A 25,913-nucleotide genomic window follows, 5' to 3' on the forward strand; every position below is an offset into this window, starting at 1 on the left:
AGAAGTGCCTGGCGGCTGCCTCCTCCAGAAACAGTCTCTGAAGTCAGGCTGGCCAAGGAGGGCTGTTTTGTATAAAGGGGCTCCAGGGACTTAGTGATGGAGAGTAGGCTGGGACCTCGCCCCTGCAATCGCAGAGTGCAGGCTCTGGCACTTCCTGCAGGCCTCCCAGACCTATGACCTGAATATTTACTGGACCCAGAGGACCAGGGCCCCTGGCTCCCAGAGGAGAAAAAGAGAAGCACCTTTGCTTTGGTCTCTTGAGCTTTCTCATTCTGATTTGCCTTATCCTTGTTTAGCCTGTGACGCTACTTATGTAACGTTTTTTTCTTTAGATTGAGTCACTTAAAACACCTTGAATACACTTAGTTTCAAAAGAAACGTTACATTGCTGCTGTAAATGGAAGACTGTAGACTCCCAGGACCTAGCAACTACATAGGGAAGATGTAATAAAAAATGGAACAGTGTTGTTAATTGTTACTTAGTGCCTGAGATTCCTCTCTGATTTGGAACAGGAAGATCAGCACATATGAGGGCTGTTGAAGGACAAGAATCTTCCCCATTATACCTGCCAGGTAAAATGCAAGATATGTAGCTAAACTTGAGTACTAGGACGTGATTAATATTTATTGATCATGCAAAGAGAAGCCTTCAGGGATGGTGAGCCCCATTGCTGTAGGCAGGACCCCATCATTAATAGACAATGAAATTTTTCATTGTTGGTGGTGCTGGAGATCAAGCTTACCTGGGCCTCTTGCCTTCTAGGCAAGCCATTCTGCCACTGAACTGTACTTCAAGCCCAATAACAAATAATTGTGTTGTATACGTACATTGTAGATAATGCATAATCATACAGACACTGAAAAAATGAGTTGTCTCAGTTCAGACTTGATAGGGCAGACGCATTTTTGCTTGCTAAATCTGGCAACCCTACCTTCAGTGAATGCAATACAGTTTTAAAAATTATCTTTTAGATTTATTTAATGGGTATGAGTGTTCAGCATGCATACGTGTATGTGTACCATGTGTCCCTGGTGCCTGCAGAAGTCAGAAGAGGGTGTTGGATCTCCTGGAACTGGAGTTACAGATGTTGTGAACCTGGGTCCTCTGGAAGAGCAACATGTGCTCTAAACCACTGAGCCTTCTCTCCAGCCCCAGGATTAAAGTGTTTAAAGGAACAACTTTCTCATGGCTAAGAAGTCATGTGGTGTTTTTATGTCATCAAAAACTATTTCGAGAAAGCCCGTTCTGATTCAAGGTTGCATTAGACCGCCGCATGAAACTGTGAGGATTTGAAGATAGGAAGGTTGCATTAGATCACTGCATGCAGCTGTGAGGATTTGAAGGTAGGAAGGTTGCATTAGACCGCTGCATGCAGCTGTGAGGATTTGAAGGCAGGGAGGTTGCATTAGACCGCTGCATGCAGCTGTGAGGATTTGAAGGCAGGGAGGTTGCATTAGACCACTGCATGCAGCTGTGAGGATTTGAAGGTAGGGAGGTTGCATTAGACCACTGCATGCAGTTATGAGGATTTGAATATAGGAAGGTTGCATTAGACCGCTGCATGCAGCTGTGAGGATTTGGATATAGGAAGGTTGCATTAGACCGCTGCATGCAGTTATGAGGATTTGAAGATAGGAAGGTTGCATTAGACCACTGCATGCAGCTGTGAGGATTTGAAGGCAGGGAGGTTGCATTAGACCGCTGCATGCAGCTGTGAGGATTTGAAGGCAGGGAGGTTGCATTAGACCACTGCATGCAGCTGTGAGGATTTGAAGGTAGGGAGGTTGCATTAGACCACTGCATGCAGTTATGAGGATTTGAATATAGGAAGGTTGCATTAGACCGCTGCATGCAGCTGTGAGGATTTGAAGGCAGGGAGGTTGCATTAGACCACTGCATGCAGCTGTGAGGATTTGAAGGTAGGGAGGTTGCATTAGACCACTGCATGCAGCTGTGAGGATTTGAATATAGGAAGGTTGCATTAGACCGCTGCATGCAGCTGTGAGGATTTGAAGGCAGGGAGGTTGCATTAGACCACTGCATGCAGTTATGAGGATTTGAAGGCAGGGAGGTTGCATTAGACCGCTGCATGCAGCTGTGAGGATTTGAAGGCAGGAAAGAGCATTCCAGTTGGGGGGAGTATCTGAAAGGCATGTGGGGGACAAGGCGACACTGGGGCTGACTCTCAAGGTCAGCTGGCCTGTGGATAGAAGACAGCCTCAGGGAAGATGGCTTGACCCAGCTTTCAGAGGACAGAGGGCTTGTGTCTGAGTGTTTGGCTTGAAAGCATGAGTGTTAAATATTTGTTCCACACACAGCCTCTCAAGACAGAAAAGAGCTTTGAGGCCGTCTCCTTAAACATCTCCACCCTCCCCTGTGTACCCTTTTGGGGTTGGGGTCTTGTCTCTTACTCAGCATCTCTGGAGGGTTCTCTTCTCCTGGGGCATCTTTACTGTGTGAAGGCTCTTCGTGGACTGCGTAGACGTTATTGACTGTAGACTTAGTGAGCACTGTGCTCATCCTTGGTTGCCATCTGGCCTGGAGGCCTGCTGGGGTCTGAAGAGACTCGGTTCTTACAGTTCCGGTCTTGGGGTGGAGTCTGGGCTATTGCCTGGTGCAGCACTACAGTGTATGATGTGGGAGCAGGGAGAGAGGTTGGTGTGCCTAGAAGAGGCCATGCCAGGGAGGGAGCCACCTTTCTTGTGATGCTCAAGCTGTGGCAATTGCAGACAGAGCCATGGAGTCCTGGTCTCTCACTTTTCTGCATTTTTTAATGTCCTCTGAGTGTCCTGGCTGATCCCTCTGAATGTATGAGTTCTAACTAGTTAGTGTTGCTTGGAGTTCGGGGATAGGAAAACATCCTAGGCAGTGTCTCAGTTCAGAGAGAAAGCAGGAAGGGTGACAGTGAACAGTGACTGGGGGCTAAGTAGGTGCCAGGAGGAGAGGGGAAGGGAGGGGAGGGGAGGGGGGGAGGGGAGGGATGCCAGAGTTGGCAGAATGGGGAGCTGTTACTCCAGTCAGATAAGAGGCAGAGCCTGCCTCTGCTGCTTCTGGCCTTGCCTTCTGCCACCCGGAGCACCATCACGCGTTTGCCACTCAGACAGCTGGAAGACAGAGGCGCTCTGTGGAGTCCTGTACACAGGCTTGGACTTGTGGCCTGCAGCAGACGGTTGACTGGCTGGGCTGGGGGAGCAAAGACAGAAAGGTGTTTATCATGGCTCAGAGCGGGGGCCTAGCTACCACATAAAGGGGCTTTCTCCTCATTCCTGTGTCTCAGGGTGAGGAGCCTGGGCAAGGGGAGCTGAGGACTCTAAGTGTCTCAAGAGGGTTGTATTGAACCTCTAAACTGCCTGGACTCCCTAAATGCTAGCCAGCCCCTCCCCCACCCGTGGATAGGCTTTTCTGACAGACGGCTCTTGCCGTGACCCTGCTTCTGCTGTTGACCTTTGCCGAGTGCTCCGCCCTCACCTCCAGCTTGAGTTTTCCTAATTATGTGAGAAAGAATTTGACAGATGGCCAGTAGAGACCCTCGTTGGTCTCCAAGCTCCAAGCTCTCTGTAAACATCACCGTTGTGCTCTTACAATTACAGCCTTCTTTCTTATTTTCCTCCTTTAATTGACACAATAATTATACGTATTTATAAGGTAAAGGACAATATTTCAGTGGGTGGATATGATCAGACAGGGTAATTAGCTTATCCATGTCTCAAACATTTATCATTGCATTGTGTTGGGCACATTCACAAGCTTCCCTTCCAGCTATGTGAAGTTTGAGGTTCACTGCTCTCAGCAACCCTGCCCTCTAAGTCTGTCCCTAGAGATTTGTCCTACTGATCCCCCAGCAACTTGGGGAGGGGGGCCTGGCAAGCCCAGCCCTTGGTGATAGCATCACAGCTCAGAGAAAAAGGTGCTATCTAGTTTGTAGATGCCTTCTGGCCTCATCTCTGTCCACTGTGCCTGATGTCTTCAAGGGACAACAGTGGGTCCCTGGAGGCTATAGAGGAGAGTCAGGAGGGCATAGAAGACAGAATGTTCTGAGGAAGGGCTAGGCAGGGCAGGCACTGTGTTTCAATCGCCTACTTTCTATATGGATTTTCATGGAAAATGTATCTTGAGCAAAAAGAAAATACTTGTGTCTAAAAAATGTTGCTGGTCCTTTGCTGCTGCAGGATTTCTCAGAGGAGCCAAGAAGGACCCTCTGGGGAGCCACGCCCGCTCAGGGGTCACTGTCTGCCCGCTCAGGGGTCACTGTCTTCACCAGCGAGCTCGGAGTGCTTTGAGAGACTGTTGGGAGAGGTAGGGACTTGAAAGTTTTAGATTGTAGACATTTAGTCCATCAGGATTGGGGTGGAGGCTGGAAAGCTTCAAACACACACACACACACACACACACACACAGAATGACAAACTGCAAAAATGTCAGAATCACAAAGTGTTAATGCTGGAAAGGTCTCTAGACACCATCTGCTCCAGCCCTCCCTTCCTGACTTTTAATGAAGAAAAACTGAGACCCAGACAGGGGAAAGAATTTGGCCTGGGTCATACAGCGTCAAGGACAGTGGCAGGAAGAGAAGGTGAGTCTCAGCTTTGCTGACAGTCTCTACACCAGCTGCTTGCTGGGAAGGCGAGATGTAGGGGGTGCGGGTGGGGGGAAGAGTGAGGGTGGGAGTCTTGGGACAGGCAGGCAGACAGAGGTATGTGGGGCCCAGCTGCCTGCTGATAAGAGACCCCCAGTGCCATTCCAAAGGGAAGTTTAATCAAGATGTATTTTTCCCCCCCGGCTGCAGACTCTATTTTCTTTCTCGTGCAGACTGTGCCGGCCTTCACGATAAGGCGCCTAGACATGTTCACACTAAGGCAGCCAAAACATGAGGCAGGAGGCAAAAAATTCCCCTCTCAATTCCCCCTTACCCACTCCCCCCTGTTTCCTTTCATTCTCTCCAAGTTCTCATACCCCTCCCGCCCCCCCAAGCTGACTGGCTTCTTCCTGTCTTCCAGTAAGTCAGCCCAAAGGGGTCAGGAAGGTACGTGACCCAGTGGGAGCCAAAGGAGAGACACAGAGAGCCCCCCTGAAGAAAGAGGCCTAAGCCACAGGCTCCCCTGAACGGTGATCAGATGATCCGAGGCAGCAGATAAAGGAAGAGGGCATGTCACTTACAGCCTTGCCTCCGCAGCCTTCTCCTTAATGCTATCCCTATAACCCCCGCAAATGGAATGCGGAGAGGTTCAAGCTGGAGGTGATTAGAGCTCCCCTAACCACAGAGTCTCTGCTTCCTGACCCCCACTCCTGCCCTCCTAATCCAAGGCTCCTTGGGGACTTTGAGGGGAGGAGGCTACCCAGCCAGTTTCCATCTAAAACTCCCCAGACGTAAGAGCTCCTGCCAGAGAGATCTGGTGTCCTGACCCACCAAATCCACCCATCAACTGGATCAGTCCCTTGCCTCTCTCTGCCTCTGTTTCCTCTGCCCATCAAGGTTAGACATAGAGAACCTGGTCTTGAAATCCCTCCTTTGGCTTTTGCAGAAAACAACGCACTACCTTGGGCTTCCTGGGCACTGGCAAGCTAGCTGCCTGGCCCCCACACCACCCCGCTCTGCTCAGGAAGTCACCCCACCCTCCACACATCTGGATGGAATTTACCCCCAAAGCAACTCCATTGCTGTGATGTGATCAGGACAGCTCATGTGTCAGAAGAGGCCCTGGTGCAGATGTTCTGTAGGACTGGGGGCTCCTGGCTCCTCTCACAGCTCTAGGGTTTTCATGAGGTCTCTGGAGAGCAGTGTCCTCCTGAGCTAAGAACAGAGACCCAGTAAGGCTCGTACTTTCTGTACTGACTCAAGTACCTCACCCCCAAACCAGGTAAGGGTTATACGCTGGAGGGCAATGGAAGTTGTTCTTTGATCATGCCCGCCAACCAGGCAAATGGGATTCTCCTTGTCTCTCTCTATTCACACCCTGAACCCCACTAGAGGACCTCAGTAGTTAAGATGGTGTTTGCAAAGTTGTGACTGTGAGGATTTCAGGACCTTGGGCTAGGTCTTAGTATCCTTCTTTGGGAAATCAAGATAATTCCTGCTGTTTTCCAGTGGCTTTTGCCAAGTTTAGTGGGATTGGCGGTCTCTGGAGCTTCCTGATGCTCAAACTCTCCACTGGAGACCCTTGCCTTGAGCCTATGGTTCAAGGCTACTTTCCTGGCCATCCTGCTTCCCTCCCGCCCTGCCCCTCTTTCTCCATCTCTACCAACATATACACATCTAACAGGATCCGAGCTCAGGAGTTCTGGGCGCAGTGCGCCATGCCAATCAGGTACTCCCTTAAGTTTGTCATCACTATCATGACCTCCTAGTGAGGAACCACCAGGTTGCCTAAGGAAAGATAAACAGGCTTGGATAAGAAACAGCGGGTAGGTCTGGAGAGATGGCTCAGCAGATAAAGAACTCTGGCTGCTCTTCCAGAGGTCCTGAGTTCTAGTCCCAGCAACCACATGGTGGCTCACAACCATCTATAGTGGGATCAGAAGCCCCCTTCTGACCTAAAGTACATGCAGGCAGAGTGCTCACATACATAAACAAATAAACAAACAAATAAAACTTTTTTTCAAAAACTGTGTTGAAAAGAAAAGAGAAAGAAACAACAGGTAAGACCACTCAGGTTCATGGGTAGCGGCATCAGTCCTGTGAAGACCACAGCCCTCTGGGTGAGATAAGCCACAGGCTTATTACAGGTTCTACATGGCCACGCTGGCTGCACTCTGCGTTACCCCTGAGGACCTACTCAACACCAGTCGAGTGGAGAGCTAGGCATGTGGCCACCATGCCAGTTCAGATCAGGGCCCTGTGCTCAGTTCTGCGGCCCAGAGAAAGCAAAGTCCAGGGCCACACCTCCCTCCCCGGGGCTTGCTTGTCAGAGGAGCCCCAGGAAGCTGACCCTCACGTCAGTTGGTGTGAGAGAGAAGAGTCAAGGCTGATGGCCGCGCTTGCGTACCTGCCCTGAAAAGGACAAGCTGGGGCTATTAGGGTCTCGGCTTAGCCTCCTCCCGCTTTGAAAAATCTGCCAGGGAAGGGGAGGGGCTCACACAGCACTCCTCTTATGCCAGCAGTCGCTGCTCTGCTCGTGACAGGGTTATGATTATCGTGTGAAATGACTATCATCAAGACAATTGCTCCTCACCTAGAAAATGTCCTAATGGAGACCACAGCCCAGGACTCACAAGAAGCCTCGTTCAAAAGGACTCTGAACTCCAAGAGTTCTGTGCCTGTGTCCGGAGCTCATGGTCCCCTCTCACCAGAAAGCTGTCGACAGGATGGAAGGGATCGTGGGATGGTTGGCATCCTGGAGACCACAGGGGCGACCAGCTTGGGGTGGAGGGTCTGAGCGGGAACCAAGGAGGAAACTGAGGTGGGAACTCCAGTTCATCCGTTCATCTGGAGTGATGAGAGCTGCTGTCTGCTCACTGTTGGGGTGTACAGGTGGAATGGCCGAGTCTGTGATAGCTGAAGGTCACACTGAGGACCACCCAGGCACAGAGACCGGTTAGGGCCTGCTGGAATCCAGACGGAATTTAATGCCAGGATCTAGGCACAGCATGAAATCCCGAGAGGGAAACCAGCAGGCAGGTAGAGTCCCTCTCACACCCTCTATCATGTGATCTTTGTCACTCAGTGAGATGGTTCTGTCTATTTCGTTCGTCAGAGGGAAGAATGTCCTCAGAGGGTCCTTGCAGGTCACCGATGGCAGGATGAAGCTAAAAAGTCTGATCTCCTGCTCTCAGGCCAGTGTCATTTTTGTACAGACACCGTAGGGGCACTGCCTAAGGACAGGTTATGCAGACAGGCCCACAATAGACTTATTAAATGAAGAGAGTCTCAGTAGTGTGGTGATGGTTCTGCAGGCTCAGGACCAGAGCTGGGGATAAGTGATGAGTCAGTGACATTAGGGTCACAAGAGTAGCCAGGTCTGGAGTCAGGAGACTCTGGTTCAAGGTCCAGGCTTGCACTGATCAGCCGTGTGACCCAGGAAAGGAACAGAATCCCCGAGCCTGAGTGATTACCATCAGAGATGAGTGGTGGAGTCTACTGCAAACATATCTTTGAATGGTTTCTGAGTAGACGGAGGCCGAGACCTCTCTGTGCTGTCTATGACTGCTGCAGGGGCGTGGCCATGGACGGAGCCCATGGAAAGATTCAGGCAGCCTCATAATTACTTGTGTTCATTATGGGCTCCTAGTGTCATACTCTATGCTAACTACTCACATAAATGGACGAGTAGACAGCTGGCAAGAAGAGACTGGGCTCCAACAGGGATAGAGGCAATGGAGTACCGTGGGATCTCTGGGCAGCACCGCACCAAGGCTTGCCTGAAGGGAGCTGAAGGCCCGTTCGGTTGCATAGTCATGCAGCAAACACAGGCTGGCCTGCCACCATCTTGCTTTACCTCCGCCAAGGCCTGGTCCTCTCTGGGCCCATTTCTCTTCCTGGAGGACAGAAAGAAGGCACTTGAGGAGTGGGAGCTTTGCTGCCACAGAGGGAGACTTTCTCACACCTGAAGCCTCCAGGCCTGTTGGGATCTGCCGGCCTGAAGGGGATTTCCTGGGGCGGGCCCTGTTCCTAGAGCTGCTGAGCTGACGGTGCCCTTGGATGGGTGCCCAGAATTGGTGTTGTGTGTGTTGGGGGGGGGCAGTGCTCAGAGAAGCAAGCCGGTCCAGTGGGAAAAAGAGGCGGGCACACGCCCAGTTCACACACTGGCCCTGCCTCCAGGTCCTGAGGTCTCCCCACCTTTTGCCCTGAGGTGAGGAAATAGGGTACCCGCCTGTTGAAGGAAGCTGTGCTGCCCCTTGGCCCAGGATCCTGATGTGTTTGCTGTGTGACCTCAGGCAAGTCCCTGCCCATTTCTGGGCCTTGGCCCCGGTTTGCACAGTGAGGAAGGCAGAGATTTCCAAGTTCTTTTGGAATTCTGACAGATCTGGTTGGGTCCTGGGGGTCCTGGGAAAGGGGTTAGGATGGGGCTGGATTCTGGGGACTTGCCTCCCCCTACAGAGTAGAAGGTATGGAGGCACAAGGGTCGGTGGTGCGGGGGGGGGGGGGAGGGAGGGAGGAGCCCCAAAGCTTCAGGTGGCTCCAAGAGGGGCCCAGGAAAGCCCAAAGGCTCGGAAACATGTTTATTCTGAAGTGTCTGGTGTCACGGGGGGCTGTTTCTTCGGGGTTTGAAATGCCCCAGAAGTCAGTTCTCTGCATGTGTGTTTGTTGAGTAGAACATGGGCTCTATTTATTCATCCTTTCGCCCGAGCCCTTAAAAATATAGACGGCTAATGTCTTCAGTATGTATGAAATATCCCATATGCTCGGAAACAAAAGGGGCTCTGTTATTAAAGTTTCATTTCCACACGCCCCCCTCCCCTCCCTCCCGCCCGCCCCCCTGACACCCTGCCCTCCTCCCATCCCGTTCAGCCTGCTAGAGACAGCAGAGAGAGGAGGCAGGCAGGCGGGCAGGCGGTGGGCAGCGAGCTGCTGTGGACAGAGGCCGGGCACAGCCGGCTTCCTCTCCATTGTGTGCTGAGTCCAGTTCCAGGTGAGGCGGTGGAGCGGGAGAGGGCTGCAGAGTTTTCCAGAGGAGAATGGTCCCTGGGATGTCCAGTGGGGAGTGGGAGCTGAGGTGGCCCTTCTTGTGGACTCCTGGGGAGCTGGGGCCCTGGCAGGGTCCCACTGTCTGGGACGGAAATGCCCGCTCTGCTGCTAACTGAAACCACATGTGCCTCCCAGGCAGCGGGACAAGGACATCGCCTGGCCTGAGGCTTGGGACTGGGAGAGAAAAGATGTAGGCTGGTCTGCAGTGTGCTCCAGGGTGGGTGGAGGGGTGTGCGTGTGTGTGCGCGAGCACACGTGTATGTGTGTGTGTGCCCATTCGTGTGTGTGCTTGTGTGTGTGTGTGTGTGTGTGTTGGGGGTCATCAGAGTGCAAGAGGATGTCAAGGTCATGTGGCCATCATCAAGTTGGAGTGGGTAGACTCAGGGCTCACATAGCTTCCCTCCTGGCCCAGTGGGGTCCTTACTTTACTGGGCTCTATTCTGCCAGCTTCTCTCTATTATGCGTTTCTTACAACCACATTTCATCTTCTCTTACTTCTCTCACCTCTTCCATCTCCCAGATGAAACAGCAGAAGACAGGGAGGGTAATAGCAGTCCCCCTCCCATCTGTTTTCTGTTCTTCATAGTAGTCCCTCACCTTTGGGAGCATGGCATTGTCACCAAAGCTCTGGAAGGTAAAGAAACCAAGCTTGAGCCATGGCCATCAGGAGGACTGGCTGTCCAGATTCAGCCAGAGGCATGGGTAGGTTAGAGTGAAGACTTGAGCTTGGGCAAAGACAGGGCCTCCCTTCTCCATGCTTTTGGCCATTGGGATCATTTCTGAGGGTCAAGTAACCCGAGTCCAAGGCTGTTTCTTCCTGAAGAATGGGCCTCGAGGGGAGCTAGCTCCCTATTCAGGAGGTTGCTCTGCCAAGCCCTGCCACACAGGGCCCCGCCCATCACCTGGCTGCAGTCTTCTTGCCTACAGTGACATACTGTAGGGCCAGGGCGGGGCTTCCAGAGCTCAGCGTGCATACCACTGGCAGCTCACTCATGTCAGAGTGCTCCGTGCACTGCTAGTTTTCATCTTAACAAGGGGTGTGTGTTAGTCTTCCTTATGCTGAGAAAATATACAAACAGCATCTCAAGTTTGTGAGATCTACTCTTCTACAACGAATGAAACCTGGCACTCAGTAGAGAATCCTTTAGGTCCTGTCTTTCTGGGCAGTGACTCCTTTTATGCTTATAGCATTGGAACTGCTCTCAAGAGTGTTGGTTCTTGGGCTGTATATGCAGTTCCGTTAATAGAGGGCTTATTTATGCACATGCATGAAGCCCAGGGTTTGATCCTTATCACTGCATAAGCCAGGAGTGGCGGTGTGTACCTGTAGTCCCAGTAGCCAGGAGGTGGAGGTCATCCTCCAATATATGTCGTTTGTGGCCATTATGGGATGCACGAGACCCTGTCTTACAAAAAATAAGAGTGCAATTCTAGCTGTTGAGAGCCACATGTGATCTTCTGGGGAGACCATCTTTTGGTCCCACAAATTAGTAGTGCCAAATTCTATGAGTTCAGAGGAGAAAGCACAGTTGCTACTGTGAGTGTGTGCGTGTGCATGTGTGTGTCTGTGTGTGTGTGTGTGTGTGTGTGTGTTTATGATGGGTGCTATTTGGAAAAGCAAGGGCCAGCATGGGCAGAGGGGAAAGACCGGCTCATTCTTACTGTGAGTTTGGTGTCTAAGGTCAAAAGCAGGGTCTTGGGAAAAAGAATGTCCCCTGAGTGGCATTTCAAGTGCTTCCTCTGGTCTCAGCCTTCCTTTGAATTGCTGAGAGGGTCGGGCGGAGCTGTCCTAAGGCTCACGCCTTTCCGGCCATTCAGTCCTAGCTCCCAGCCACTTGGCTATGACTTATACGCTGAGCCAGGACTTACCTCAGTAGGGAGTGCTGGGGGGACTTGCAGGGGCTTGGGGGAGCCTTAGCCGCATCCTAGTCACTTCTCCAGGCTGAGCTGGCCTGAGACGGCACCCTTGAGGACATGCCTCTCTTGCATGAGTTCACTGCGGCGGCTGCTGTGGCTTGGTCATTGCTCGTACACAGAGCTTCACTGGGCACTTTCTTATCACCAGCCCTTGGGAAAGCCTTATTCTGCTCTGAGGTAAAACAGCAGCTTCCGGGACCATTCTTTCTCATCTCATCCTGTACCTTTGGCACACGGTGGTGGAGAACATCCTTGGGTAGGGAAGAGTTTATGACCCCTTCTTGAGGAGGCAGCAGGTGATAGAAGGAGCGGAAGGCTAGGCTCATTCTACATTCTACATTTACCACTAATCTGTTGCGTGACCATGAACTAGCTCCTTAGGGTATTCTCTTTCTCTCCTCTAACTCAAGGCATCATTGTCTTTGTTTGGACTGAATACACTGTGATGGACCAGCAACCCACTTCTTGAATGTTCTTTCTTTTCTAGAAGGACACTTTCCTGCAGAATGTGGATGGCTCCTTCAAGCAGGCTGACTGAGTGGAGCCATCGACCTTCGGCAGGTCCAGGTTTCACGGGTGCTGGTGGTCACTTTTTCAAACTCTGGAGAAGCAGCTGGCCAGGTTCAAGGGCATAGTTCCTGCCTGTGGAACTCATCTAACAAGCCTTGTGAGGTCTACGGAATACTCACTGCTATTCCACTGCCAAGGTCAAGTAGACCTGCCCTGGGCTGCTCCTGAGAGTCATGGGGATCAGCTTGACTGAGGCTCTGCTCAGCGGGCAGGATGTGAGCTGCGAGACCAGCTTTTCCCCAAAGAAATGTCCTCATTTAGAGAACAGACCTGCTTCTGTTACGGTGGTCAGTGACGCGGCATAGGATTAGCGCTCCACTGAGCTCCCCGTTGCAGCCATGCCTGGGCTCGCCACCTCCTTTGGCTTCCTTGAGTTCTTTTTTTTTTTTCTGGGTTTGTTGAACCCAAGCTGCTAGTGGCAATTTCAGCCTCAGGCAAGGGGAAACTGAGGGCCGCAGCTGGATCAGGAAACAAAGGATAAAGCTAGGCAGCCTGCATGGCTCGTTCTCTCAGCTCCTGCTGAGGTCATTAGATCTTTATGAGAATCTGGGATCTACTTTCCTGAGCTGTAAGATGGATCATCAGAAAGGGACACAGTAACCAGGAGGACAGACTGCCTTGTACACACCACAGGGGACACTAAGGACACTATAGTTCCATAACTCTACTGACCCAGGGAAGGCTGTCATCATCCTATGACAGAGAAGACAAGACACTGAGTATGGAGCCCTGAGGTGCAGGACCAGCGCCAATTCTTCCCCAGGCTAGGTTCTAGTCCTGGCCTGTAGCTCTGTGACTTCAAGCAGGTCATTGAACTCTGCTGAGTCTCATTTCCTCATATGAAACAGATGCAGGAGCAGCGTCCATCTCATGGTGGCTACAGGACTCCTTCAGCTCTTCAAGTCCTGGTACACTGGAAGGACTTTGATGATGGAGGCCTCGAGGCCTTGTGCCTCAGATGAATCCCCTCCTATAGTCCCCTCCTGCGCTGTCAGGTTACAGCCTGCAGAGTCAGTTGGCTCACTGGCCAGCGACTTCAGGTACTTTGCCCCAGGGTTTGTCTTAGACTTTGCCATGAACAATGTCCAAAATAGCTCTTGGAACAGCTCACTCTAGACTCACAGGATGGGCGTGGTGAGTGGTGGGGACAGTGGGGTGGTTTCACACCTGAAGAATACTGAGTGGGACACACTTGGGAAACGGAGGCTTTGAGAGGGTAAGGGCTGGTGTGAACAAGTGTGGGACCCGTGCAGGAGAGGAGAAAGAACCAGGCGAGCCTACACCAGGCTGCCTTGGAGCTCCCCTGGAAACAGGAAAGGGTTAAAAGAACCAGAAAGCAGAGGAATACAAATTCAGGAGAAAGCCTGGAGTGCTAAGATGGGGTTGTTTGGTCAGCTGAGCAGCCTCCTGGACCACTCCCAGGGTCTGCAGGCCACCCCCCCCCCACACACACATACACATGAGCAAATGAGCACACACAGATCCTTTCATCAATGGGCATGCATCTCACACACGGAAACGAGCATACAGCTATATATCAGCATTCAGACACACAGGGGCATGTGGGCATGGAAACGGGCACACATACATAACCACACACACATAACCACACACACACACACACATAACCACACACACACACACATAACCACACACACACACACACACACACACACACACACACACACACACACACACACACACACACACACACGCAGAGGGGGCTGGGAGGCTCCAAGCTGGAGGGCAGGTGCTGGGATCAACCTCCTGCCTCTGCCTCTCTTCGGCCCTCACTGCAATGTCAGTAACTCTTGCCATGTATGGAGCCAGGTTCTGCCCAAAACTCTTACATTACCTTGCTCATCCCTCACTGCGCCCCGTGAGATTGGCACTGTCATCCCTCACTGCGCCCCGTGAGATTGGCACTGTCATCAGCCCCGAGGTGCCAATGGAGAAGTCAAGTCTCAGAGCAGAAGAGCAGCTTGCTGGAGGCTGCAGTTTGTTTAGTAGCTATCCCAAAGCAGACCACCAGAGTGCAGAGCTTAAGTTGTCAGCTCCCCAACCATGTCTGAGCCACTGAGGCCCTACCATGGCCCGGTACGATGGACACAGAGGCAGGAGGATCATTCTGGGCAGCCTGGGCTACATCGTCCCAGACCAGCCAGGGCTATATAGAACGACTGTCAAAACAAAGTGAGAGAAGGGGTGGAGAGGACACTAGGTGGTGGCTCATACTTGTAATCACAGCATTTAAGAGTCTGAGGCAGGCTGGAGAAATGGCTCAGAGGTTAAGAGCTCTGGCTGTTCTTTCAGAGGTCCTGAGTTCAATTCCCAGCAACCACATGATGACTCACAACCATCTGTAGAGAGATCTGGTGTCCTGTCCTCTTCTGGCCTGCAAGCATACATGCAGACAGAATACTGTTAGGTGGTTGTTAGGCTAGCCTGGGCTACATAGTGATTTGAAGGTTAGCCATGGCTATTGTCTACATAATAAGCCCCTTATCTCAAAAATGAAAAAAAAGAAAGAAAGAGAGGAAAGGAAAGAGGGAAAGAGAAAGAAAAAAGGAAATATAACAATTTACCCTTCCCAACCCCAAAGAAGCAAACTATTGGGGTGAATACGCAGTGAGAAAAGCTACATTATCGGCAGAGTGAGGATGACTAACCAGAACCCTTCCTGAGCCAGACTCTGTATCTGGCAGGGCTCAGGGTGCCCCTCCTGTGTCACCTTATTTCGGCCCCACAACAGTGCCCAGGAGACCCTGTCCTTGGCCCCATTTTACAGGTTGTCAGATTAAGGCTAAGAGGCTCAGCAACTTCTCCTACCTTGTCATCCCCCACCCTCTGTGACACTCAAGCTCCTGCCTCACACTCTTCAACCCTGCTGCCTTTCCCCGTGTCCTCCCACAGGGTCCCTCATCTGCCGTCGTTGAGACACCATCGGAGGGGCCCTGCTAAAGAGCTTCGCAGACCCCTTGGCTCCCTACCACTGGTGGGAATTGCCACAACTGCTGAGGCCTATGATGTCCAAAAAGGCGCTTAGTGCAGCGTTGAATTTCCCCAGCTCGGCTGCTCTTCACTGGGGAATGTCTCTGTGCAGCGCTTAGTGCAGCGCTGAATTTCCCCAGCTCGGCTGCTCTTCACTGGGGAATGTCTCTGTGCAGCGCTTAGTGCATCGCTGAATTTCCCCAGCTCGGCTGCTCTTCACTGGGGAATGTCTCTGCGCAGCGCTTGCTGAAACCCCAACTGTGACCATGAGGAGCAGACACTATCCTCCACCCCACCCCCACCACACACACACCTTGAGACAGGGTCTCTCTGTGTAACCCTGACTATCCTGGAACTCACTCTGTAGACCAGGCTGGCCTTGAACTCACAGAGATCCACCTGCCTCTGCCTCCTGAGTGCTAGGGTTAAAGGCGTGCACCACCACTGCCTGGCTAAACTCATACTATTCTTATCCCAAGCTGTTTTGTTTCTCTCTTCCTTTAAGGCAGGGTCTCACTCTGTAGCCCAAGCTGGCCTGGAATTCACTATGTTGTCTAGGCAGGCCTCCCACCTCAATCCTCCTGCCTCGACTTTTTAAGCACTGAGATGCCAGGTACACATCGACTGGAGACTGGCTAATATTGTCCTAGCTGACAATGAGGAAATTGAGGAAAAGATGCATAATTTGCCCAGAGTCTCTGAGCTGGTGAAGTGGTAGGATGCAGAATTCAGTCTGGAGTTCAGAGGCGTGGCAGTGGCGGCCATGCCTTTCCAGACTCACGCTAGGGCTGACCAGAGAGGCCCATGTGTAGTTTTATAATGTCTGCAGTCACCCTGAAAGGGAAGAGAAAACAAAAAAGCAAAAGAAACAAAAACAGTGGCGGAAGAAAGACACCAGTGCAGTCAATTCTAATAACTTGCTTACTAACCAGGTGGAGTTGTTCTGAGACATTCTCTACTTTTTTTTCTTTCTCATTTTCTTTTGGTGTCATCTTGGGGATGTTCTGTGTTCTTTGCTTGGAGCATGTGTCACTTGGAGTGCCACATTACAACTACTCAGAAGCATGTGTGACTAGCGGTTAGTGCATCCTTGCAAGGGCTTACTACCACAGTGTCTCTGGGTCACAGGAAGAGACCCATCAATATTAGACTCTTGCATGATCATTTTTATCATTAGCTGTTGTTTGTCCCAGAAGAGGCTGTCATGATGCCACAAGCCTTTGGCATAAGCTGCACCCCGATGTCTCTATTTCCAGGCTTCTGAGCCTGAAGCTTGATGTCTCCTGGGGGGAGCCACCTCTGTGAACCTTTGGCCTTGAGGTTAGGAAGTGGCAGCTTGGAGAGGAGGAGGGGCTGGCTGAGAACCCTCCACCTCTCTGGCTGGCCAGCTGGGTACCACATGAAGTGAGGCCTCCAGAGGGTTGATAAGCCTGTGGCCCATCTGCTCAGGATGGTGTAAGTGACTGGCTTGCAAAAAAAAAGAAGGCAAAGGAAATTCTGCCTCCCAGGTTCCTGTGTGCTTTCTGCTATGAGGGTTGTACGCCAACAAATAAAACTTATTATCCTTCACACACACACACACACACACACACACACACGTTTCATGAAACCCCATGAATTATTAAGTGGAACAGAGATAGGGGTCTGCACTGCTCCCTTCTTCCTACTGTTGTCTGGGAACAGCTAAATGACTGCTCTCAAAGAGTGGTATTCCCAAATTCTCTGCCCACAGGAATCACTGGGAAAGATAAAAACTTTCAGATGCTCCCGGCCTACTCATAGACACATATGCCATCCGCCAGGGCTTCGGCCAGGGCTTTGAAATGTGTGGAACATTCTCAGGTGGTTCTAATGTATGGGCCATCTTGGGGAGCAGGTGCTTCCTCTTGGAGACCTGTGCCCGGGGCATGTGCCCAGGCAGCTCTCATGGTGGTCATGGCACAGGTGTGGTTTCAGGGAAAGCAGAGGTTCACCTCAATTGAGGAAATGTGGGGTAGTGGAATTCGCTGGCTGTGGCTTTAACCAGTTCTGGGGTGGTCAGTGCTGAAGAGTGGGCTTTGTTGTGGGAAAGACCATGGTTTGCAACATCTTCACATTTCCGTGTTGCAACCACTCCCACCACAGTCCATTTCAAGCTATCGGTTCTCCTTGTGAGGGCATAGAGGAGGCGAGAGATGTGTGCACACTTCTGACTTGGGAGACAGGTCGGTGGAAGAGTGCTTGCCGCATAAGCATGAAGGTGTGTGACTGTGCCAGTGACCCCGGCGCTGTGGGGGCAGAGACAGGGGGATCACTGGGGTTTGCTGGCCATCAGCCTAGTGCCAGGGTCGATGAGAGATCCTGTCTCAAAGGAATAGAATGAAGATTGATAGACTAGGACCCCCGATGTCCTCCCCTGGCCTCTACTAGTGCATCCTTCCCATACTCCACGCACATGTGCCCACACATGCACTCAGATAAAACAGAAGAGAGGGTATTTGACAGTAAGGTAGATATGCCTGGGTTCCCACATGCTGATAACTCTGGGTGAAGAAGGGGCCCGTGAATGAAAGGAAAATGGATAAGAATGCTCTGAATTTTTTGCTTCTTTTACAAACTGAACTCATACCACACTATTTTTTGTTCAGTCTGGACTTGCCCTGTTGAGTTCCCAGGGCAAGGATGGCCAGAAAGAACAGCTTTAGGGCTAAGCTCCTGGTGCTCTGGCCTACTGTGGACCCTCCATGACCACACAACCTTGGGGAAGTTCCTTCCCTTCTTGGTCCTCATCTCTTCTTGTGGCCAGAAGGGGACTTGTGGCTTCCCAGGCTGGTCTGATCCGGCCAGCACTAGCCCTATATTTATAGCCATGACTTCAGTCTCTCCAGTTTCGTCAGAGCTGGTTCCTTGGCCCATGTACTTGTCAACCCAGCATGGCAGAAATAGGTGTGACGGAAGGGGACTTAGCCGATTTGGTGCAGCCTGGATTTGCAAGTCCATTTTGAACAGGCTTGGCATGTAGAGCCCCGAGTGTCAGGTGCCACAGGCAACCCAGAGTTGGAAATGGCATTTGAGGCTCAGGCTTAGGGCTCACTGAGGACCAGAATGGAGAGCTGTGGTTAAGCCAGGGCCAGAATGAAGCCCTTTTGTCACTAGGATCCTCTTGGAGTCCTCAGAGGACCCTAGTGACGACTTCATATCCCAGGGATCTGCTAGGTCCCAGCTTGGCCTTCCCCATGCTCTTGGACCATGGGTGGGGACTCCTCTTTGCTGGGCATCTGCTTTCTTATAGTAACTGGGAAGAATGAGTAGCAGGTACAGGGAGGAGTAGCAGGCGCTGGCCTCAGTGGACATGGTGGCCAGGATAGGCCCTGCATGGAGTTAGCGCTCAGCAGATGGCGACTCTGATACTTATTATGCCTTCAGGCATCCTCTCACAAAACAATAATTACAGTGGCAAGAGCTGCACCTTAGAGAGCGCTTTCACAGGTCGCCTTATTTAGTCCTCGCAAGGTCTATCCAGACGCATTGCACGGTTGTCTGTTTTTCCAGGAGGAGGAGAGGCATCCTATCCATTTCATAACCTTGAAACACTGCTCTCAAATGAAATAACACTGAGATGTGAAATCAAAGGCCTTGGATACAGATTGCAAAAAACAAAAAATACAGTAGTCACAGTCACAGGGGGATGAGCAGGTTCTAAAACAGTGAGTAACTGAGCCCTCAGAACAATAGCACCTCCCAGGGCTTCTGCCATTTAATGTCGATTTGTGTGCTTTTCAAAAATTATTGCATATGAAAAATCTAACACCACCGCAAACTTGAAGTACATATGCCACCCAAAACCCAGAATAGCGTCTGTGGAGGTTTCTCTCTGCTCGCTCCACACAACACTTCCTGGCTCTCTTTCCTGCTTAATTATGCTTCCATCCTGTTTAGCATCATCTGATTCGCTAAGTTACTTATTTATTTATTATCTGTCCACCCCAACCAACATGTGAGCTCCACGTGGGTAGGGTTTCTTTACCTCTTGTTCGCTGTGCGCCACCAGAGCTTAAAATAGCAGGCATTCGTGAATTCGTGTTGAGTGAAAGAACAGAGAAAGGAATGACCGAGACTCTGCTTTGCCAAGAGGGCACCAGGGATTCAGAGAGGCATTGTGACTCACCCGAGGTTATTTGCAAACCTGAGGCTTAGTTAGCGCTCACCTCCCTGGGGGACACCCCTCTCACTGCCCTCTCATGCCAGGGATTTCCTGATGCTTCTGGGCTCTCCTAGGCTCACACCATCCCCACCCCACCCTTCTCCCTGAGGGACAGGTGGGGAAGGAGGAAAGGAAAATAATATCAAAGAAGAAGGAGAAACCAGAGTAGGTTGGGTCTCTTGACACCTCTGATGGGACATAGATGAAGAAGATCAAAATCTTTGTCTTCCTTCAGGGTCTAGGAGGAGGGCTGGGAAATGGGCAGTCATATTCCATCCACCCCAAGGACAATGGGACAGGGGAAGTTCAAGGAAGGGGTCCATGAAGTGTCTGTCACCTCTCTGCTTCTGCTCCACCAACCACACTACTCAAGACCTTTTTTTCTAATTGGAGAAAGTGAGGCCTAGGGAAAGGAAATAGCTTCTCCAAGAAAGTAGAACAGAGCAATGACAAGTGCCCCAGCCAGTCATGGGATTCTTGCTTTGATGCCCCTGCCTTGGTACCCATCCTTGCTCCAAGAGATAGGCAGACACAGCACCTTCTTAGCTCAGATGCTTGGGGACAGCACCAGCCTTCTGTTTAATAGCAGGAAGACCTCAGCTTTAAATAGGCCAGACACTGTCCTTTATATACTCTGAAGCTGAGGGTACTGCCAGATAGGAGAGGCCTGGGCAGATTCTGAGTAACCCCTTCTCCAGGGATACGCCATTTTTAACATCAGCTGCATATGTAGCTAATCCCTTGGCTGGTTATCCCATATTCATGTGTTAAGGGACTATAGTGTGCCAGGTAATGTAGCAGGCATTGGAGGGAATCTCCTGTCCTGTCATCTTCCTCATTCTCTCGTTAGTTCATTCAGTAATTATTTACACTGTTGAGGGAGTGAAGCCTTGTGAATGAGTTGTGATGTCTAGAGGGAGACTTTGGGATCAGAACCTGATTTGGTCACTTGCTGGCTGTGTGAACTTGGCAGGTCATGGAAGCGCAACTTCCTTATCTATGGAATGGGGTTAATAATAGCAGCCCCCTTCTCCCGAGGAAGGTCAAATGAGTGAGTTGTTTGGAAGAGAACCTGACAAAGACAATACACACTCATCATCTCTTATCACCCATACTGTTTTTATATGCTTGCACTGTGCCGCCAGCCAAGGAAACCAGCACATTTCTGTTCCAAGAACCAACCCCTCAGTGTCAGCCCTGGTCCAGTCCCCTGCCATCGGCTCCAGCTCCGCTGCCCCCAGTCCCGTTCCACAGAACTGGCCAGCAGCAGTCCTACAGGGTTGCGTCTACACTGTTAGCGGAAAGGGTCCTCGCAACTGAAGCCTGTCACAATCTGACCCTCTCTCTTCCAGCCTCCCCTGCCTGTGCCCTGCCCAACATGCTCAACCTTGGCCTGTCCAAACTCAAATGGATTTCCAGATCCTATACAGTATAGAGACAGAAATAGACCGTAGAGGAGGACAGGGTCAGATAAGGAGAAGGACCTTTTGGGGAATGAGGGTCTTATCTTCCTGGGCTGCTAATTCCTTCTCAGCCTAATATTTGTTCTCTACCTATAGAATTAGACCCTGCCTCCAGGTGGTGGTGGCGCACACCTTTAATCCCAGCACTTGGGAGGCCAAGGCAGGTGGATCTCTGTGAGTTTGAGACCAGCCTGGTCTACAAGAGCTAGCTCCAGGACAGCCTCCAAAGCCACAGAGAAACCCTGTCTCAAAACAAACAAACAAACAAACAAACAAACAAACAAAAAAAGAGGAATTAGACTGTCATCCAGGTATGCCTATGGTCTTGGCACTTGGGTGGGGGTAAGGGAGAAGCAGGGCTACATAGTGAGACTATGTCAAAAAAAAGAGGGGGGTGGGGGGTGGTTGACTGGAGAGATGGCTCAACGGTTAAGAGCATTTGTTGCTTTTGCAAAGGACTCAGGTTTAGGTCTCAGCACCCACATGATGGGTCACAGCCATCCATTAGTTCCTGTTATAGGAGATCTGACCCCTGGCTTCTGTGGGCACCAGGCAGGCACAGGGTGAACATATATACATGTAGTAAAATAACTTGTACAGATGAAATAAAAAGTTTTTTTTTGTGGTTTTTCGAGACAGAGTTTCTCTGTAGCTTTGGAGGCTGTCCCGGAACTCACTCTGTAGACCAGGCTGGCCTCGAAATCACAGAGATCCGCCTGCCTCTGCCTCCCGAGTGCTGGGATTAAAGGCGTGCGCCACCAACGCCCGGTTCAGATGAAATAAAAAGTTAAAAGTATTTTTATAAAGAAAAAGGGAGCCAAAGGTGTGGCTCAATTGGTAGAGTGCTTGCCTACCATGCACAAGGCCTTTGCTGTAACCCCAGCACTGAATAAACTGGGCCTGGTGATCCACACCTAGGAGGTAGACAGGAGATCAAGGTTATCCTTAGCTACAAAACCAGCTTGAGGCCTGTGTGGGCTGGAGACTGTCAAAAGAAAGAGAGGAGAGAGAAGGGGGGAGAATATAAATAGAAAAAAGAAGAAAAGGAAAAGGCAAAACCAGAGAGGCTCAGATCCTGTGATGACTCTGGGAGAGTGATGACAGGACCCGTGCCCGGACACCATTGTGCACCTCTCGGTGCACCCTGCTGTGTGTCTCTGGCAGCCCTTGCTTCTTCACTTCCTTGTAACAATGTAGTAGGCTCTTGTGGTCTTCCAGTCACTGGCCCTGAATGTCTGGTGTGCAAGCATCCACAGAGCCTGGGGAGCAGCTGGTGGCTGAAAGCAGTGAGCTTGCATTCTGTCTACAAATCCCTACAACCACCCTGGGAGGCACAGGAGACTGGTTCAGGCCAGGCAGCTCAGCGTGCGTGCGTGCGTGCGTGCGTGCGTGTGTGTGTGTGTGTGTGTGTGTGTGTGTGTGTGTGTGTGTAAGACAGAGAGAGAGAGAGAGAGAGAGAGAGAGAGGGAGGGGGAGTGAGAGAGGGAAAGAGGAACAGGGAGAGAGAGACAGAGACAGAGAGAATTTGAACCAAGATCTGACTCCAAGCCAGCATCCTTCCTCCACTATATAGAGAGCTGCACAAAAGGACTCAAAACGGCCCCCTCCCCCATCACAGATACTGGGCTCCATTTTAAAAAACTGGCAGCAGAAAGAGCCTAGGTTGTCTGATCAGGTACTGGGACTGCAGGCCATCTGATGCCCAACTGGGCTGTGGGGCTGAGGCTGGTGCCTGGGTTCAATTAGGACCTGCCACCTAACCTGGGCTTCAAGTTCCCTCTGGTGGAGAAACCGTGGGCTCTGTAGGCCCCTGCCAGAGCTCAGAGCTGGTAGCAAGACAGGGGCAGTGTGTGCATGAAAATGCATTTCAAGCTTGGGAGGGACCCTTTCCATCTCTGCTAAGCAGGACTGGCCTTCTCCTGCCCACACAGATGGAGCTGCCACATGGGCTCAGCATCTCCAGGGGCTGTGTAGTCCCTGGAGTCACAGTTTATAGCTGCTGAAAGTGGCACCTTCGAGCACAGATCCTGACAACCTTGGTCCCCACCCTCTTACCCTTCTTGCCCAAAACTCTACACATGGTATCAAGCTTCAGGGTCCTCATGCCCAGATAACACTCCCCCACCACCCTCCTGGAGAGTTATGGGTAAAGGCCCTAGTAGGCACTTAGGAGGCGGTGCCTGCTATTGTGATTATGAATCCCTGTGTCTCTGGAGTGGTGGTGTCTCAGAGCACAGGCCTGCTAGGACCCCTGCTGAGCCCCTGCCTGGGTTGGAAACCCTGCCTCCTTGGGAGGGAGCTCGAAGCAGTGCTCCTGCCAACCCCTCCCTCCTGGCTTGGCAGCCCGAAGACAAAGCTGGCCAAAAATATTTGTGTGGGTGGCGGAAAGTTAACTTTTCCGCCTCTCTCTTCTTTCCTGGAAACCGTGGCCACTGTCAAATACAGCAAAACAGAAGCAGGGATGGAGCAGGCGAGGCCCCTGCAGGGAGTCAGAGAGCTCCGCCCCCGCCCTTCACCCACTCTTGCTGCCTCCTGCCATCTGGTTCTGTGACAGGGTAGGGGTGGGTGGCTCTGAGCACTGAAAACTGTGGATCTGTGACGTGTGGCCGCTCTAGCACAGGCTGCCTGAGTTGCATTGTGCCCTTGGGGCAAACTGACTCCAGAGGGCAGGAGGCCCCTGGCCAAGCTCTGGTCCCCTTCATGAGAGTCTAAGACCTTTGCGACTCCACTGGCAGGAGTCTGACGTCTGTCAGTAAGCAAGCAGGGTCCTGGGAAGAGGGAAGACCTGAGGCCACCTTTGCCAGGTCTGAGGTCCAGCCTCATGGTCAAGGTGTCAGAGCAAGGTGTGACCCCAGCTGGGTCACTTCATTCGGTGGGTTCTCACTTTCCCTCCCTCTAGGATGAGTTACGAAAGAAAGCATCTGTCTAGTACTCCGAGATGCTTGCCTAAGTGGATACCCAGGAATACCCAGTCCTGGAGGCACTCTTCTTCCCAGATCCTGCTAATAGGTACTTGGTTGTCTCTCTGATCAGGACTCATGTCTGCCTTCCCCTGGTTGGCTCTGATCTACCAGAGGGTCTGGTAATGCGTTTATCTCCCAGTCTGCCTGCCGGTCTCTCCTGGTACAGCCCCAGACAGAGGCCAGCACCTCAATCCACACTACTACAGCTGCGATGACTGGCCTGGACTAGAGGCCTAAGGGCCATGGGTGTCAGGCTCAACCCCACTGTCATTAAGCTACCATAAATTCTCACCAGTCAGTCACAGCCAGTACATGATTATGTGCACACCCGAGTCCTCCATCTATCTCCTAAAGTTCCCATGGCTAAGCGGTGGTAGAATGGACTCTTTCAATAAGATCCATTCACTACAAGGGTGCCTTCAAGCATAACTGGCGGCTACCTCCTCAACTGGAAAGGTTTTGTTCATGTCAGACTGTGTCTCTTCAAATGATTTCCAGACTTTTGTCCCCACTGTGGGACTCTCTCCTGCTCTCTGGGATCCCTGGAGACCTGCCCACTGCAGGTCTCCCCTGGAAATCTAAACATCAGACACCTCCCTGTTCCACCAAACAGCTGCCCTTCCCTGTTTCCACCCCCCCCCCCCCCCGTGAACGCCGTCACGCATCCTCAGAGCCAGAGACCTGTGTGGTACCCCACATTCCTCCTCCTTCCTTACACCCACTGTCCATCTGCTAAGCTCTTCCCCTGAGTCACCTCCATTCATGCCCTCCTCCTCAGCCCTAAGAGAGAGCCTCCGCCCTATCCCAATTATCATCATCATTTGTAACATTTATAAATAATTCTACTATTATCACCCTTTTTTTCATTATCATTCACAGCTCTCCCTGGCACAGCAGTTCTCAATCTGTGTGTCGTAACCCCTTTGGGGGTCAAAGAACCCTTTCACAGGGGACGCCTAAGACCATCAGAAAACACAGATATTTACATTACAATTCATAACAGTAGCAAAATCACAGTTATGAAGCAGCAATGAAAATAATTTTAGGTTGGGGGGTCACAATGGCGTGAGGAACTGTATCAAAGGGTTTCGGTATTAGGAAGGTTGAGAACCACTGCTCTAATAGATGTCAAAACTTCATGAGCTAGAATACCATACCTTCATCTACACTACATGTCTCTTACTAGATCTGAAGTAGAATAGGGGCCTGATGAATTTTTGTGGCATTAAAGAGTAGCCCACATAGGTTGAGTAATGGCTTAGAAAGTGTGCTCGATGTTCTGCATCCATTTCTTTTTCTATTTTTACTTTGTTTGTTTTTTGAGACAGAGTTTCTCTGTAGCTTTGGACCTGTCCTGGAACTCACTCTGTAGACTAGGCTGGCCTTGAACTCACAGAGATCCGCCTGCCTCTGCCTCCCAAGTGCTGGGACTAAAGGCGTGTGCCACCATGCCAGGCCTATTTTTTCATAGAACCCTTTGCACAACTAAATTGGAGTTGATCCCTCATCTAAAGTGCTTGGGACCAAAGTGTTTCAGATTTTAGACTTTTTTTTGGAAAATTTGCATATGCATAATGAGCTAGCTTTGTGGATGAGAAGCCAAGTCTAAAATTAAGTTTAATTTCTGTTTCATACATATCTTATACCCAGCCTGAAGGCCATTTTATACGATGCTTTTTTTTTTTTTGACTGAGCCTTATGCTTATTGTGAGTTAGTCCTCAAGTCTGGGGATGGGGTTTGGACCAGTGGCTACACAATGGTGTTCAGAAGATTTGGACTTGGGGTTTTCAGATAATGGGGTGCTCAAGCTAGGTTACAAGTGGGGGAGGGGAAACTCAGAGACCAACACGTAAGTGGCGGAGTTAGGTTCTGGCTCAAAGTCTGGGCCCATGTCAGCACCCCATTGTGTTGGCTCTTATAACCAGCTGTGTACCCTAGTTGTGTACCCCCACCCCACTGTCCCTGTGATTCTTGTGGTGTGTGTACCTTTGGTGGGATGTGAAAGAATTCATGAGTGTTTTACAATAACTAGATATTTATTTAATGTCAGCACAAGCCAAGGGGATGGCTTGGCACTATGTGCTTGTGGTTTTCCTGCAATTATTGCTCAAGATAAGTCTAAAGTAATAGAAGTTATGTGATTTAAAGTGGATTGAAGGGAAACGTTAAGTATCAGGTAGCCTAAGGACAGGGTATTAATGA

At 51.0% G+C, this 25,913-nt stretch overlaps 1 protein-coding gene across 3 annotated transcripts in view; it reads left to right on the top strand.

The window, feature by feature from the left end:
- Synpo (synaptopodin) overlaps positions 1 to 25,913 on the top strand; it is a 65,659-nt gene that overhangs the window by 4,176 nt on the left and 35,570 nt on the right. Inside the window, exon 1 of one of the 3 annotated variants that reach the window (XM_040741762.1) lies at positions 9,467 to 9,567. The exons of 1 other annotated variant lie outside the window; for it this stretch is intronic. The gene's annotated coding sequence lies outside the window, so the exon portion shown is untranslated. Of the gene's footprint in view, positions 1 to 9,466; positions 9,568 to 25,913 lie in introns of those variants that run through there. One more of the 3 variants, XM_040741764.1, reaches the window with a different exon arrangement.

Source organism: Mesocricetus auratus, unplaced genomic scaffold, assembly GCF_017639785.1.
Source record: "Mesocricetus auratus isolate SY011 unplaced genomic scaffold, BCM_Maur_2.0 Super-Scaffold_6730, whole genome shotgun sequence".
Taxonomy (NCBI): domain Eukaryota; kingdom Metazoa; phylum Chordata; class Mammalia; order Rodentia; family Cricetidae; genus Mesocricetus; species Mesocricetus auratus.